This window comes from Diadema antillarum, unplaced genomic scaffold (genome assembly GCF_040938485.1).
Source record: "Diadema antillarum isolate AM-2024a unplaced genomic scaffold, OU_Dant_1.0 seq00000649_RagTag, whole genome shotgun sequence".
Lineage (NCBI taxonomy): Eukaryota > Metazoa > Echinodermata > Echinoidea > Diadematoida > Diadematidae > Diadema > Diadema antillarum.
The window spans coordinates 2,140,583-2,155,809 of NW_027271563.1; positions in this window are offsets into that span (position 1 = coordinate 2,140,583).

The following is a 15,227-nucleotide window of genomic DNA, read 5'->3' on the forward strand; positions in this document are numbered from 1 at the left end:
TGTATATATCTACCATCTACAATCGATCTCTATTTATCTATATCTATATATATATATATATATATATATATATATATATATATATATATATATATATATGCATACATACATAGTATTACATACATACGTACATACATAATATATACGTGAGTATGCTATTGATTTCTTCAATATTGTCTTGTGTGTGTGTCAATGTCGCCGTCATTCTTTTTACGACTGTCGCTATACCTCACCCATCTCTCTCTATATTGAAGTTCCCTTCCAACCTTACCAACATCATTCACCGACCCGTGCACCAGAACCTCCGTTTTTTTCCTACTTGCCTAACTCCAAATCCCTTGTTCAACAGTACGTATGATGCTTCAAGCGGGCTATAGAAATTAGAAATATAGATATAGAAATTGTCACAATCGATCGCCTGATGTCGCATCACGTCTATAGTCCTTGATGGGCGCGAGCAGCCAACGTGGCCTTGACTATACAAGCGAAGACGGTTAGACAGTGCAGACAAGTTCACTCATTCTACAGCTCTTATATACGTATGTACATACATGCATATATATATACATATATATATATATATATATATATATATTGCATATATATAAATATATTGCATATACATAATATATATATAATATGTATATAATATATATATATATATATATATATATATATATATGTTATTATTATTATTATTATTATTATTATTCATTCAGCCAAATGAAAATGACAATAACAGTAACATAACATACAATCATATGGAAATGGCACAGTTGATGTATAACACATACACAGTTGACGTATAACACAAAATATGAAAAGAGAAGCAATGCATTTGTAAGTCGCCCTGCGTGGTTGACATGCTCTTATTTTGTGCTCTGACATTTTGTGTTATTTTCACTGTATTTCTGTGAAATATTGGATTTTCGATTGTATCATCCTATTTTGTAACGTACATGGATACAGGTGGCCAAATCTGGAACTGTATTTTGCTGTATTTGGTGAGATATTTTATGCATTATTTTCTTACAAGTTCTGATTTGAGCTACACTGAATTTGTAAACCACTTTGTGTACACAGTGACTATGCACTTCACTTTCATCTGCGCCTTATTCATGTTCGCTCAACTCTAACAGAGTGCCCGCCATACTCTAAGTCATTGTTACTCTGGTAGTATAATGGATCTATTGAGACTTTGGCTCATCATTCACATTGTATCTGTTTGTCAAGTCTCAACCACAAACTATCATGTACGTGTACAAGGGTATTCAGGGAATAGAGAGCCCTTTCTTCATAGTAAATACTTTAAATACCGGCTGCCATACTACAGGAATTCCTCTGCAACATTTCAGCTCAATTTACTGAAAGCCGGAGATGTCGCCCCTAACCCAGGACCAACAGCTGAGTATTCTCACTTGAGCTGTCGCACTCCGATACATTCTACATCCTACAATAGACTTGGTACTGGGGAACGCATTGTATACAACAGGGAGATTCTACTGCTGTGCAACCCTGCATGGAGACATTTGAGTCTGGAGACAGTGACTAATGATTTGCCCAATTTTCTTCATAGAACAGGCAAGAACAGGGGCATGCTCAATGAGAATGTATGGAGAAGAATCAAAGAGCTAGGTGTTCAGACACATCTTCGAGGGAAGAGATGGGGACGTCGGAAGAATGTTAAGACACGGACACGAGTGAGCACAATACTAAGTGCCCCTTCATTGTCACATATACCAGTGATCACCTCATCATGTAGGAAACTGACCTACAAGAAACTGAGAGGGATGAACGTCGACAATCTTAAAGTCGTGCCAAATTTAAGTAATTCTTTTGTAGAGTCCAATTGTAATGTCTGTTTATGGAATGTACATTCTGTTAGAAACAAAACAATATGCATTGCTGAATATGTTCACGAACATGACTTCGATATCATGTTTATCACAGAAACGTGGCTTAACCCCCAGGATGATGTGATAATTGGGGAGTTGACTCCTAGAGGGTATTCTTTTATAAATTCACCACGAAATACAAGTACACGTGGGGGTGGAATTGGTGTATTGTACAACTCTACTCTTAAGTTGATGATGAAAAATTCTGTTCTGTCTTTTTCCACTTTTGAGTGGGCACACATTACTGATTTGTCATGTTCGGTCAATTTTTTCATTGTGTATAGACCACCACCCTCTTCAGTAAATAGACTCACATCTTCTAAGTTTCTGAACGAATTTGATGAATTTGTAAGTGAGATATCCTTGTATCCGGGGAAATTGGTGTTATTAGGAGACTTTAATATCCATTGGGAAGACATGTCTAAAAGCGATGTGCTTCATATGAATAATAGTACAGCATCTGCTGGGCTTATCCAACACGTCCAAGGTTCAACTCATAATCTGGGTCACACCTTAGATTTAGTTTTTACCCGAGATGATTTAGTAATATCAGATTGTAATATATTTGAAACATGTATCTCTGATCATCATATGATCCGTTTCTCACTGGCTAAACAGAAATCAGAGTTAATTTCTATTACTTCTTCATTACGCAATTATCGCAAAATTGATAAAGTTCAATTTGCTAATGCTTTGCAGGAATTAGTGTCGTCTCAACCCGCAGGATTAGATAGCGAGTCCTTGTTTGATTGGTATGTTTCTGGAGTTACTAAGGTACTCGATACCTATGCTCCATCTGAGACAAAATCTCGCCCTTTGAAATCACGTATGCCTTGGTTTAATGAGTCCACACTTGTAGCTCGCCAACTTCGTCGTAAAGCAGAACGAAAATGGCGGAAAACAAGACTTGATTCAGATCGTAAACTGTTCATTGCAGCAAATAAAGATGTATGTCGGCTTATTAATGTCTCTAAAGAGAAATTTTTGAAAGACAAGTTGAGTTCATGCACTGTCAAGGAGGTATATCGCATTATCCACTCACTTTTGAATAAGAAAGCAAGTTATCTCCCCTTGTATGATTCTGCATCCATATTAGCGAATCAATTTTCTTTGTTTTTTGTCGGAAAGATAAGAAAAATTAGAGATGAAGTAGATGCGTGCAACAGAATCACTGTAAACCAATTTTGTGATACTGTAAACGTAAATATTCCTCTTTTTGAGAATTTTCAGTTGCTTACACAATCAGATTTATCCAGAATCATTATGTCATCTGCTACTAAATCTTGTCAACTTGATCCCATTCCAACATGGCTCCTGAAAGAGAACCTCAATCATGTATTACCATTGCTTACAAACATAGTCAATCAATCTCTTTCCACAGGTGTTTTTCCCAAAGGAGCACACTCGGCAATAGTAAAACCACTTTTGAAGAAACCCAGCCTGGACCAAAACGAATTTAAGAATTATAGACCAGTGTCAAATTTAACATTTCTAGGTAAACTTATTGAGAAAGCAGTTTGTAAACAGTTAGTTCATCACATTGAGTCTAACAATCTTTTTGATTCTTTTCAATCTGTCTCTGCACAGTACTGAGTCAGCTTTAGTAAAAGTGAAAAATGATATTATGTTTGCCATTGATTCAAACAAGGTTGTTTTTGCTGTTCTTTTAGATCTGTCAGCCGCATTTGACACGATTGATCATCAAATTTTTCTTTCCCGTTTATATAAACGAACAGGTGTTAGGTCAACAGTTTTGTCCTGGTTTCAGTCATACCTTTTGGGATGGTCTTCTCAAGTTGACATTGCCGGTAATTTGTCAAACCCCACTGTGTTAGAGTTTGGACTTCCCCAGGGATCAATAGTAGGACCCATAGGATACTCAATTTATACTCTTCCAGTTGGCGAGATAGCCCAACATTATGATGTTAATTATCATTTTTATGCTGATGATATGCAGTTATATATTTCTTATGACCCGAAGACTCCAGGAGCTTCTTTTAATGCCATCACTAAACTTGAAATGTGTATTTTAGATATTAAGAAATGGATGGTAGCAAATAAGTTGAAACTGAATGATTCGAAGACTGAGTTTTTTGTAGCAGCTTCAGCCCACAATCTGCGCGGTCTTTCAAACATTCAGCTCAATGTTGGTTGCACACTAATTAGCCCCTCAGAAACAATAAGAAATCTTGGTGTTATTTTTGATTGTCGAATGTCAATGTCTCAACATATTTCTCAAATTTGTATTACTGTTACGTTTTATTTAAGAAATATTGCTAGGATTAGGAGATTTATTGATCAATCTGCATGTCATAACGCAGTGCGTTCTTTAGTTCTATCCCGTATAGATTATTGTAACGGGCTTCTCTCTTCCATTCCTTCAACTCAACTGGATCGTGTGCAGCGACTTCAAAATTGGGCAGCCCGATTAGTGTTTCAGGTTTCTAGGGACTACCCATCTCAGCCACTTCTGAAGTCGTTGCACTGGCTTCCTTTGAAGCAACGGATAATTTTCAAATTAGTTTTGTTTGTTTATAAAATCCTTAACGATCAAGCTCCGAAATATTTAGACGCCTGTTTGACTTTATATACACCTACTAGAAATTTGAGGTCATCTAGTGATCCGCTTCGTCTCACATACTCTGTTACTCGCACCTTAGCCGGTGATAGGACATTTACTGTGTCTGCTTCAAAGCACTGGAACAATTTACCACTTACCGTTAGACAGTCTCCATCAGTCAGTGTGTTCAAAAAAGCCTTGAAAACACATCTTTTCAGTAGCAACTAGTTCGTGGCTGTTGGATATATAACATTTATCCAATTATACATACTGTCGTACATGTTTTGAATTGATTGTAAGCGCTTTGGGCCTTGTGGGAAAAGCGCACTATAAATAATAGTAATAATAATAATGCATGGGCTAGTAATCATTTTACTGTTGCCCTATATGCATGTGAGCCCTCATGTGAACCCTCATTTTATGCACGTTTGTGTGTGTTTTATATCTTATTATGTATGTATATGTATACATAATATGCACATAACACACACACACACACACACACACACATAAGGAATATATATGTATGTATGTATATATATATATGTATGTAAATATATATATATATGTATATTTATATATATATATATATATATATATATATATATATATATATATATACATATTCAGTTTAACTACAACTCAAGGGAGACATTGTGTAGATCATGCAATGTCAGCAGTAAAGCATGCGATTGAATGGGAGATATATAATATTGTATAGTTGAAAACGTTGAGGAGACAGAACTTGTCTCCCTAGGGTCGTGTGTCTCCTTAATAAAGTTTGTAGTTGTTTTTTTTTAAGAAATAAGAAATAAGTAATTATGAACATACTAATGTCTCCCTAAATCTGGATCCATGGTGGATATGAGAACATCCATGCATGCTTCAGCCGTTGAGTGGAGTGACAGCGCGATCCCGAGAATCTGCCCCTTGGAGAAATCAACAATATAAAAAAACATACGTTTCTTTTTGGGGACAGGTTTTCGGATTCTCGCCATCCCACTGCTTGTCGCGGGTTTTTAACGATTAAAGATTATAAAGATATCTGAAGTACAGTCTACGTGCAAGACGATGCGTGATGGTTCGGAAGTCTCTCTGCAAGTTAATACGATAGTAGTCCCTATTTATACCGCCACCACGCGACCGTGTCTGCACAATGGTGTGACGGGCAGAAGATACAGACGATAAATTCGACAGCAGGCCTACTATAGTGTGTTGTACAATCTGTAATATTATCGTCTTTGTTTTGTGTTGTTTTGTATTCTTTACAGCCACCACATGGATTTGTGAGTAAACTCCGCGGCCTTTTAATTCATGAACCAAATTGTTTTATTTGTTTATCTATAAGTCAATAAATTGTTCCACGCTGAAAGTACGAAATAGATATCGGGGAAAGTTCATGGGCTAACTTTTTATATTAGATGACAAACGAAAACGACTGGAATCACTACATCTCATCCCACGTGTCTTTCGATATGGGAGTATATAGCATGTATATACAGCATAGGGGGAGGGTGATATTTCTTTTCTTTTTCTTTTTCGGGGATGTTATTTGTTTTTGTCTTTCTATACTCAGGGAAAATTGAAAAGAGAGTCTGCCTGGAGCATCAAAATAGAATGTTAAGCTTCATATACGATCCATGTACTGAATTTGGCAAAATGAAATTATCCGAACAAGTTTGGTGGAAAAAGAAGTTATATCGACCTCAAATGCATATTACATTATCTTTAATCGCTAAGGGCCTGCTGAAATGTTCACTCAGTGTTCTGACAGAGAATATTGTGATTGTCAATAGTTGTTTGTCTCGAAAGGATGTTACACAAGCTAATGTGTATAGTGGTTTTTTTTTTTGTAGAATATTCAAGATACTAAAAAGGTCACGGATATTAACAAACCAACTCTATTAGGTTAATATTTTGAATGAACCGTTATCTTCATAAGGTCTGCTTTGCTGGTTTGTTACTTACTTGATGGTAAATAGTCTAATGCCCCTAAAATATCTTCCAGTCAGGAATTCATCTTATGGCGGGGTTGGTGGTTTAAGTTTCCAGTCAAGTATGAAACTACTGAATCTATATAGATAAGTGTACACGCACCAAACATTACAAGTATACATGTAATCCGAATAGAAGGGGGATCAATTTCCTGCATATTATAGTATCCGAAGCGAGACTCGCAGAACACGAACTTCGTCTCTATTGTAAGACGCTGCAGCCACTTTAATTGCAATTACAGAGTGTAATTTAGATTGAGAGAACAAGAATAGACACATGAATGATCAAATTGACTACAATGAATTGTTTTGTGCACGAGACATTCTCTTCCTTACATCTTGCAGTCTTTCCAGTCTTGCTGATAAAGAATGTTAAGTCATTTCTATTCAGGGCACAATGGATATAATGGAGTAGCGCTTTATGTATAGCAACATGTCATAGGAACCTACTTTTCGCATTATATAACGTATAGTGTGCTTTATCTATCCCCTGGGAAACGACTCAAGAGATGAAAATAAGCACAGGCTAAGCTACTTAAAGCAGAGTTCATCCAATTCGTGAGAGGACCGTAAAATTTGTAGGTGATTTCGTGAACCTGGCGGGAAAAAGATTTTGCCAGAGCCTTGCTGAGCTGCAGGCACGCGCTCCGGTGCGACGGGTTGGCATGGTAACCATCTCACCCTGATGATGTTGGTGATGCTGCATACAATATGGGACGAGACAGTTTGACTGCGTTAAACGACACCTTATGACGTCATCCCTCCCAAGGGACATTGTCCTAGATGGGGGAAATGACATTTACAAGGAAAGTAAAGGGTCAAGTATCATGTATTCAAGCATTCTTCTTGACTCATATCCTCTAACCGTTTATGTAGGTCTATAATTCCTGTTCGATCGTCATTCGTTTTATTCAGCCACGTTTCCAATAACTTTTTTTATCTACGATGTAACATAACATGTACAACAACCTTTAAAGTTACTTTTCACCCCGTTGAAGAACGATTAACTGTCCTATGCAAGCTGGTACCACAATAAGAGTGACACCTAGACTGCCATGATTACCTAGGATCCTTTTACCTCTTCAATCATTATTCGACATCATGAAAGCCAAAATCGTAAGAAGCACACCCCCCCCCCCCCCAAGTTCACCACCATAATTCGTATCGCTGAACCCTGAAACGAGCGCGTTAGCCTTGGGACAGCTTCACTGACCTCCTTGTCCTACTTCAATCTATCATTCAGACAAGTGGAAATGCGTGGGCGGCGAAACGGCCAAAGCGGCCGAAGCGGAAATCCTCTGAAGTCACGTGATAAGCAAGACCCTGGACGCGGCGGCGCCAAATATTGTCCTTCTCTGCTACTGTATATGGTATATAAGGTTTAAATGCTTACCCATTTAGGCACCTACGTCACAATACGATATATGTCGTTGTGCTTAAACGGGTCCTCAAGGCTTTATGGGTTAATGGATTCTTATGTGTGCTCTCGGACTATAGTCTAACGTCGACGCGATATTCGTGTTATCATTAGTTTCTGTATAATTATGTCGTAATGCCGTCATTTTTCACTTGGATCATTTTGCATGGACACTATCTTGTCATTGTTTGTTTGCTACCACCACTGGAGAACGTATTCAGGGGAATCCCTTATACATTATTCACACCAATGGACATTAACTATCGCTCGCATCTGCTCTAGTTGTTTAAGAAATGAAAATACACAATATTTCATAATACATGTAGTCATAATACCACATGATATATATTTACTGAGGTATTAACCGCGCTGTACCATAGGAGACAGAAAGATCCTCAAAACAGGGTGTGTGATTAATCCTACACTGTAACGCCAATACATGTATTAGTACACAGGCAAGCAAACAAAAACAACTCAGCGCTCTTTCAAGCTCATAATTATTCTTTTTTTTTCGTATTAGGTAGAAATTGTGCAAAATGAAGTAAAATAGAGCAATTATAAAATGGGTTATCAAAACTTCAAAAAAAAAATGAAATCTCTATACGTTTAGAGACTTGGAACAGCAAGATTCCGCTCAGATCCTGTGTACCATCTCTTTCACCTCCCTGGTATATAGGAACTCGCTCGTGGCAGTAAAAATTACTACGTTTAAGTGCACTTAAACTGAACAAACTTTGAGTGTAATGAAAACGAGACCTGAAGATGTAATTGCTGATGTAACAAGTGCCAACATCAAGTTGCGATTACAGTATTTATTTATTTATTTGTTTGTTTGTTTGTTTGTTTTTGTTTGAAGAGTACTTTCGGTTTGCAAGATATCTTCTGCTATGAGGTAGAGGTTATTACTTCAGGTAATAGTACAATAGCAATGTGATGTCTTTTTATCAAAGTTATACAGCCGCTTCAGTGTTGTCACTGTTCTACCAGAGGGCACTGTTATTATTACAATGGACTCCCGTTATAACGAAGTCCTCGGGACCGGCAGTTTTCTTTTGTTATATCGGAATTTCGTTATAACCGAACAAAAAAATACATAGAGTGGATGACATTGCAGCCCAAATTTTTACTTCGTTATAACCGGAATTTCGTTATAACCGTGTTCGTTATAACGGTAGTGCACTGTATTACCCTATAGCGTTGCCAGGTACCCATTTACACACCTGGGTCGAGAGGGATATGGTGGGTAAAAACATCTCGTCCAAGGATGTACACACTGGACTAGATTCTAACTCGAGTTCTCCGACTGGGAGTCGGGAGTCTTATTCATTATGCCACAGTGTACCCATACTCATAAAGACAATGGTAACACCATAATCGTTCACTCTGCAATACAGGTAAATTCGACTTAGGTGATTATTCGACTTATACGAGGTCGTCTTAAGCAAGGAGATTTCAACATCCTTGACTTGAGCAAGTCAGTGTCGAAAACTGCTGACTCAGCTGTGTGATGGTGTTCCAAAGGGTCGTAGAACATCAGGTAAACAAAGCCGTAAAAGTATATGGTATGCTGTCACGACTAAGGATTCTGTCGACATAATTACATTGTACATCGTAAGGTCAATAAACCATTCAGAAACAATAAGAATTATGTTCTAACGCTACTGTTTTTGTGTTGTTGTTGTTGTTGTTGTTTTTTTTTTTTTTTTGGGGGGGGGGGGGGGGTTGGGGGCGACAAAGAGTATGGTAGGCCTGCAGGTGCTGATACGGGTGACTACCGTTATAACGACGACCGGCATTTTTTCGTTTCATCAAAATTTCGTCATAACCGAAGAGTAACGTAATACTGTATATGCAGAGAGCTATAGATGATAATTTTTGGGACTTCTATTTTTACTACGTTGTAACGAGAATTAAGTCATAACTGCATGTAGGTTTGTTACAATGGGAGTGCACTGCATACTTTTTTTTTTCCACAGATTTTTACTGTTAACGGAATTCTTGTTTTAGCTTTATTTCTACGAGCATATCCATATCCAGGATAATGAAACTCAGATCTTGAATTAAGAGTGGAAACATGATTATCGTGGTAAACAATGACTGCTATAACCTTACATAGACAGGCGTAGTTGGCCTGTAACGTGACAATCTTTTCAGTAGACTATAAAGATAAGTTGTGTCGACTACCTTAGCTTACACCACATGCATAATTATCAAACTACATATATAGGTAGTATCTGATTGCAGTCATGAGTATTTGGATACATGTATGCCGCAGACGAATATAACGTTAACAATTATGTCAGCACGAAAGTTAAATGTAAAATGTTTGAAATGTCTTTGTGTTCGTAGCAATGTGACACATTGTATACTAGTAGTACAAAATGAACTGTCATGATTGTGATAAACGTTGTTTATTTCTTCACAAGAAAGTGTTATTTTTCGAAAAGACAAGATCCATCTGTACATGTATCGATTTATCAACTTAGTTTTTTTGTGTTTTTGTTGTTGTTGTTTTTCAGGTTGGTGTTGTTATCGTCATTGATATCGAAGTTGCAGTCTCAATGACTGAAGTTGTTGTTATTATAACAGTATATGTCTACTGTTGAGGTGTTTTGGGGTTTCATGATCCATGTGTTGCGGAATCGAATGAGTCATGAACACTACGTATTATGGACCAGTGGGAATCATGCTATGTCAGAGGCAACGAGTTAAAGATTGCCTCGATCGGCTAGAAGGAATTGATGAGTCAGAATGACACAATACATTCGACAGGTAAGTCCTAAACCACGATTCTCCACGGACGATGACACCCACACGCCGTCATTCCGGCGGAAAAGGTGAGAATGATCCAGAGTATTCCAGACTCAATGTACATTGTAGAACGAGGTATTTCTTAGAAGCTGACGCCCACACTGTACTACAGTAGTACCATGTTCAAGATCTCACTCCATTTGAAACTACAATCCGTTGTTCCGTTAGCTTGATACAGTGGCCGTCAAACGCATAACATCGTGGGAGGTCCCACACTCTGGGGGTGAAAAGTGCAACTTTAAGGGTAAAGTATGGTTTCCATAATATGAAAGCAGAAACTTTTTTTTGCTCTGAAATAGAGACCAATGCATAAGAAAAGTGTGAAATAACGCTGTGATAACACGATTTCAGTTCGTAACGACGAAAGTGCAAAATATACTGTGACATAGTAACCAAAAAGGCAATTAAGCCGGAAGTACTGTACGTGTACATGTGTATTGCAAATTCAATCGTGGTTGTTATTTGAAGTACTGTACATGTATCACAACCGATCACATCGATTACAGAATTTATATCGGGACTCGGCAGAATCCATCGCGCGAGAGTGAATCGCATGCATGCGCATCTTATCAGCTGCATGCGATTCATATAGGGCCTGTTATATTCCACATACTCAGAATCTTGCTATAGGATTGGTCAAGAGCTGATCACATCAGAGACTCCAACTCTCCCGTTTTCGACGGGAGATCTCCCGCCGAAAACCAATTTTTGCAAAATCTCCCGTTCTCCCGTTTGAGATTTAATTCCTCCCGCCCTGGCTCAATGTCTCCCGTTGGAAAGGATTTCTTACTTATTGCTATCGTATGTTGCAAAAATAAGCCTTAGATAGCACCAGAGAGCACCTATAACCTAGGAACTTCGCGCTTCGCACACATAAACTTGGAGTCTCCAGTTTGCTAGGGGTTTCAGGCGGGAGAATCTCCAGATCAGAAGGTGCTTGGGGTTGGAGTCTCTGTCACATGATAAAGCGTAGTTTTGCCCATCACATCACCTGAGAAGAAAAGTTCGTTACACTCTATGATGATAGTCATTTTGTTTCGCAGATCTTAGTCCACACAGTCCTAACGCGTGACATAACGCGAAATAAAAGTGTGTTGCACTGTGGTCTATCATTTGACCTGAGTCAAGTGATAGACCACAGTGCAACGCACTTTTATTTCGGTGCCACGCGCGGGGCGGCGGAGCAAATTCGTTAATTTGTCATCTACGCGCATACGTCTAAAGTACTAGTAAACTACATGTACGTAGCCTAAGCCCTGAGGATACCCTAAAACAGCTATTAAAAAAAAAAAAAAAAAACGGTGTCAGATGTGGAATAAAATTGGAATATCTAGGACCCTAGATGTGGAATATGAAGCAAATAATCAACTTTTAGTTTCAGGCAATGAGACAAACTATCACTTCCTCGGCGATCTGAATGTGTACGCTATCTTTCCTCAGCTGCGCTTCGGAAAGATACCTACATCCAGATCGCCTCGGAAGTGATAGTTTGTCCCATCACCTTCACCAACGTTGATTATTTGCTTACTACTGCTGAGGGCAATTATCACATACAATGTACTATAATAAAACGTTTTACATGTACAAGCCTGTACCTACCAACTACTGAACGGGGAGGCCCCTTTATTTTTCACTTCTGATCTCAAAATACATACATGTACATGCACTCCAAAACGACATACACCTGTATTATCTTGGCAAATTGAGTAAGCCAGACTAGTTTCTTGATAGGCCTAGAGCCTTTCGATCAAGCAAATTCCAGAACGGGAAGGCCGCTTCCTTTTTCACTTCTGATCTCAATACAGTGGACTCCCGTTATAACGAACGCGGTTATAACGAAATTCCGGTTACAACGACATTAAAATTCAGGCCGCAATATTACCAGCTCTATGAGTTTTATTGGTTTTTGTTTGGTTACTTATACAAAATTTCGATATAACGAAAGAAAACTGCCGGTCCCGGGAACTTCGTTATAACGGGAGTCCACTGTATACGTACATGTACTCTTAAACAACTTATTTTCCTGGCAAACTGCGTCAGCCAGACTAGTTTCTTGGTACGTTGTAGAAACTTTCGATATACATGTACATATATTGCAGTCAAATTCCAAACGGTTGAAGATAAATTTTAAGTCCTTCGGAAAACCGTGTTTTGTCTTTAAAGGGAAAATCCACCCCATCAATCGTGTTCAAGTTGACTTCACAAAAGAGAGTTAAAATCAAGCAAACATAACGAAGAAAACTGAACTATCACTGGATTAAAAGAGGGTTATGGAATTTGAATGTTTTACAGGTTTTCAGCTATAAAACAGATGAGGTGAAGACATACAGTGTAATAATGCATCACAAGTCTGCAGCCGACTTGTACCCTTTTCTTATAAATGTGTATTGGAAATAAATGTAAGAAATCACTGAGTCTTCAAAACTGCAATAATAAGCAACAATTTCTTTTTCTTTTTCTATTCTTTTTTGTTTTTACCAGGGGGGAGAGGTTCATTGCTAATACAAATATTGACAAAAATTGTACCAGACTCTCTGTCTTTTACAGGTTTTGTCAATCTTATGGGGTGTTGCAAAAAAAGTTGCAATTAATTGCAAATCCCCCAAAATCAATTACAAGTTACAATCGATTATGTTGCCAAAAAAAAAAAAAAATGTGATTGATTCTGGGGTTAGATTTTATTTGCTGTTACAGAAGTCATACTCTTAAAGCCAACAGCATTCCAGCACTCCACACAAAATTCGTATCAATCCCTTCATAGCAGTCCTTTGAGGACAAAGTACAGTGTATATCTCATCTTTTGATGTATTTATTATCATTATTATTATCATTGTTGATGAAAATCTAAAATACAGTTTGCAGTTTCCATCAGCTCTTCATAAATCTTGGCAATATTTGTGCTCTCAACTAGCACAGATGTCAAAAGATCAATACACAACACACTAGCGTATTCCCAATTTCTACTAAAAATGTATTAAGTAGGCTGAAGGAATTTGCAATACACTACATTATTTACTTCAATTCTCACAAGTGGGGAATCAATTAAAAAAAAGCATTAAAAAGGGTCTTGTGTATACATTGTAGTTGACATATCTCGCTGCAAGGGGTACCTTTAGCACATCAATGCAATTGAGTTATGGTCACATTTAAAATTCATTCAAGCCTACTTATTAGAAAACTATCAGCAAGTTTCAAGTAGCTAGGACTGTATTACCAAAGAAATGTCTTTGTCAACATTAGGGTGCAAAGTTTTTCACAAGGCAAGACAAATCAAGATCTATAAATTTGTTACCATACAATGTAAGAAGGGACTTGATGTAAGACTAGTGAGAAAGCCCAACCAATCACATGTGTGATTTGAAAGCAAATGCGATAGATTACAAATGTGATTGACTGCAAGACTGTTGTTCTCTGAAAATAATTACCTGCACAAACGCATACATTTAGTACATTACATATGTGGTCCTACATTATACAATGTATTGCAATACAGCATTGCCGAAAAAAAAAAATGATTCCATTCCAAAGGATTGGTTGAGTAGACATATATCGAAGGAGTACGCACACATACAGTCAACCTCGCCTATGCGAAGAAATACAGTGCACTCCCGTTACAACGAACACGGTTATAACGAAATTTCGTTATATCGAAGTAAAACTTCTGGTCCCAAAATTAACGCCATTTAAGTCTACGGTACAAAATTCGCTTATAACGAACACGGTTATAGCAAAATTTTTGTTATAACGAAGTCTTTTCCGAGCGCCACTGACAAAGAAAAACAAAAGAAATGTGCTCCGTTATAACGAATGCGAATTGCTTTCGAAAATGCGTAGCGGAACAAGCATTTATAGCATCTCTGCACGGGCGACGCTTCACATCACTTTGTGTGCGCTCCTTGTGTCACGCAGTTTCTGAGGGGAACTTGCATTTAATATTGTAATACAATAATCCCATCCCATTTCACATAGCTTTCCAGTGTATGATGACTATTCAGCAAACAGAATATGATATATATGCGTGGTTTCCTTGTTTTTGTTATATATTGTATTTGTTCGGTTATAATGAAATTTTGTTATAACGCAAGAAAACTGCCGGTCCCGAGCATTTCGTTATAACGGGAGTGCACTGTAGCTTCAACTTATGAGGAATTAAAATCAATACATGTAGAATATAAAGAGAAGAGGACTTGAAAAGGCCTTCGACTTATGCGAGGTCGACTTAAGCAAGGTCAACTATACATGTAGTTTGCGGATTCTGGACTATGTCTATCAGTATAAGGTAAATCCTGTTCCACAAACAGTCAACCTTGTTCAAGTTGACCTGACGTACGTTAAATAATCACTTAAGTCTTTTCAAATCCTCTTCTCTTTTTATTGAAAATTAATATTCTATTGATTTCAATCCCTCACAAGTCAAATGTTCTCTTAGTTGAAGCTATTTCTTCAGTCCAAATAGATGCAACTTAGGCAAGGTGGACTGTAGTCTATTTTATGCCCATTACCTCCAAAATTAATTACAATGCTAAAGGACCTTCGCATATATTTTTATG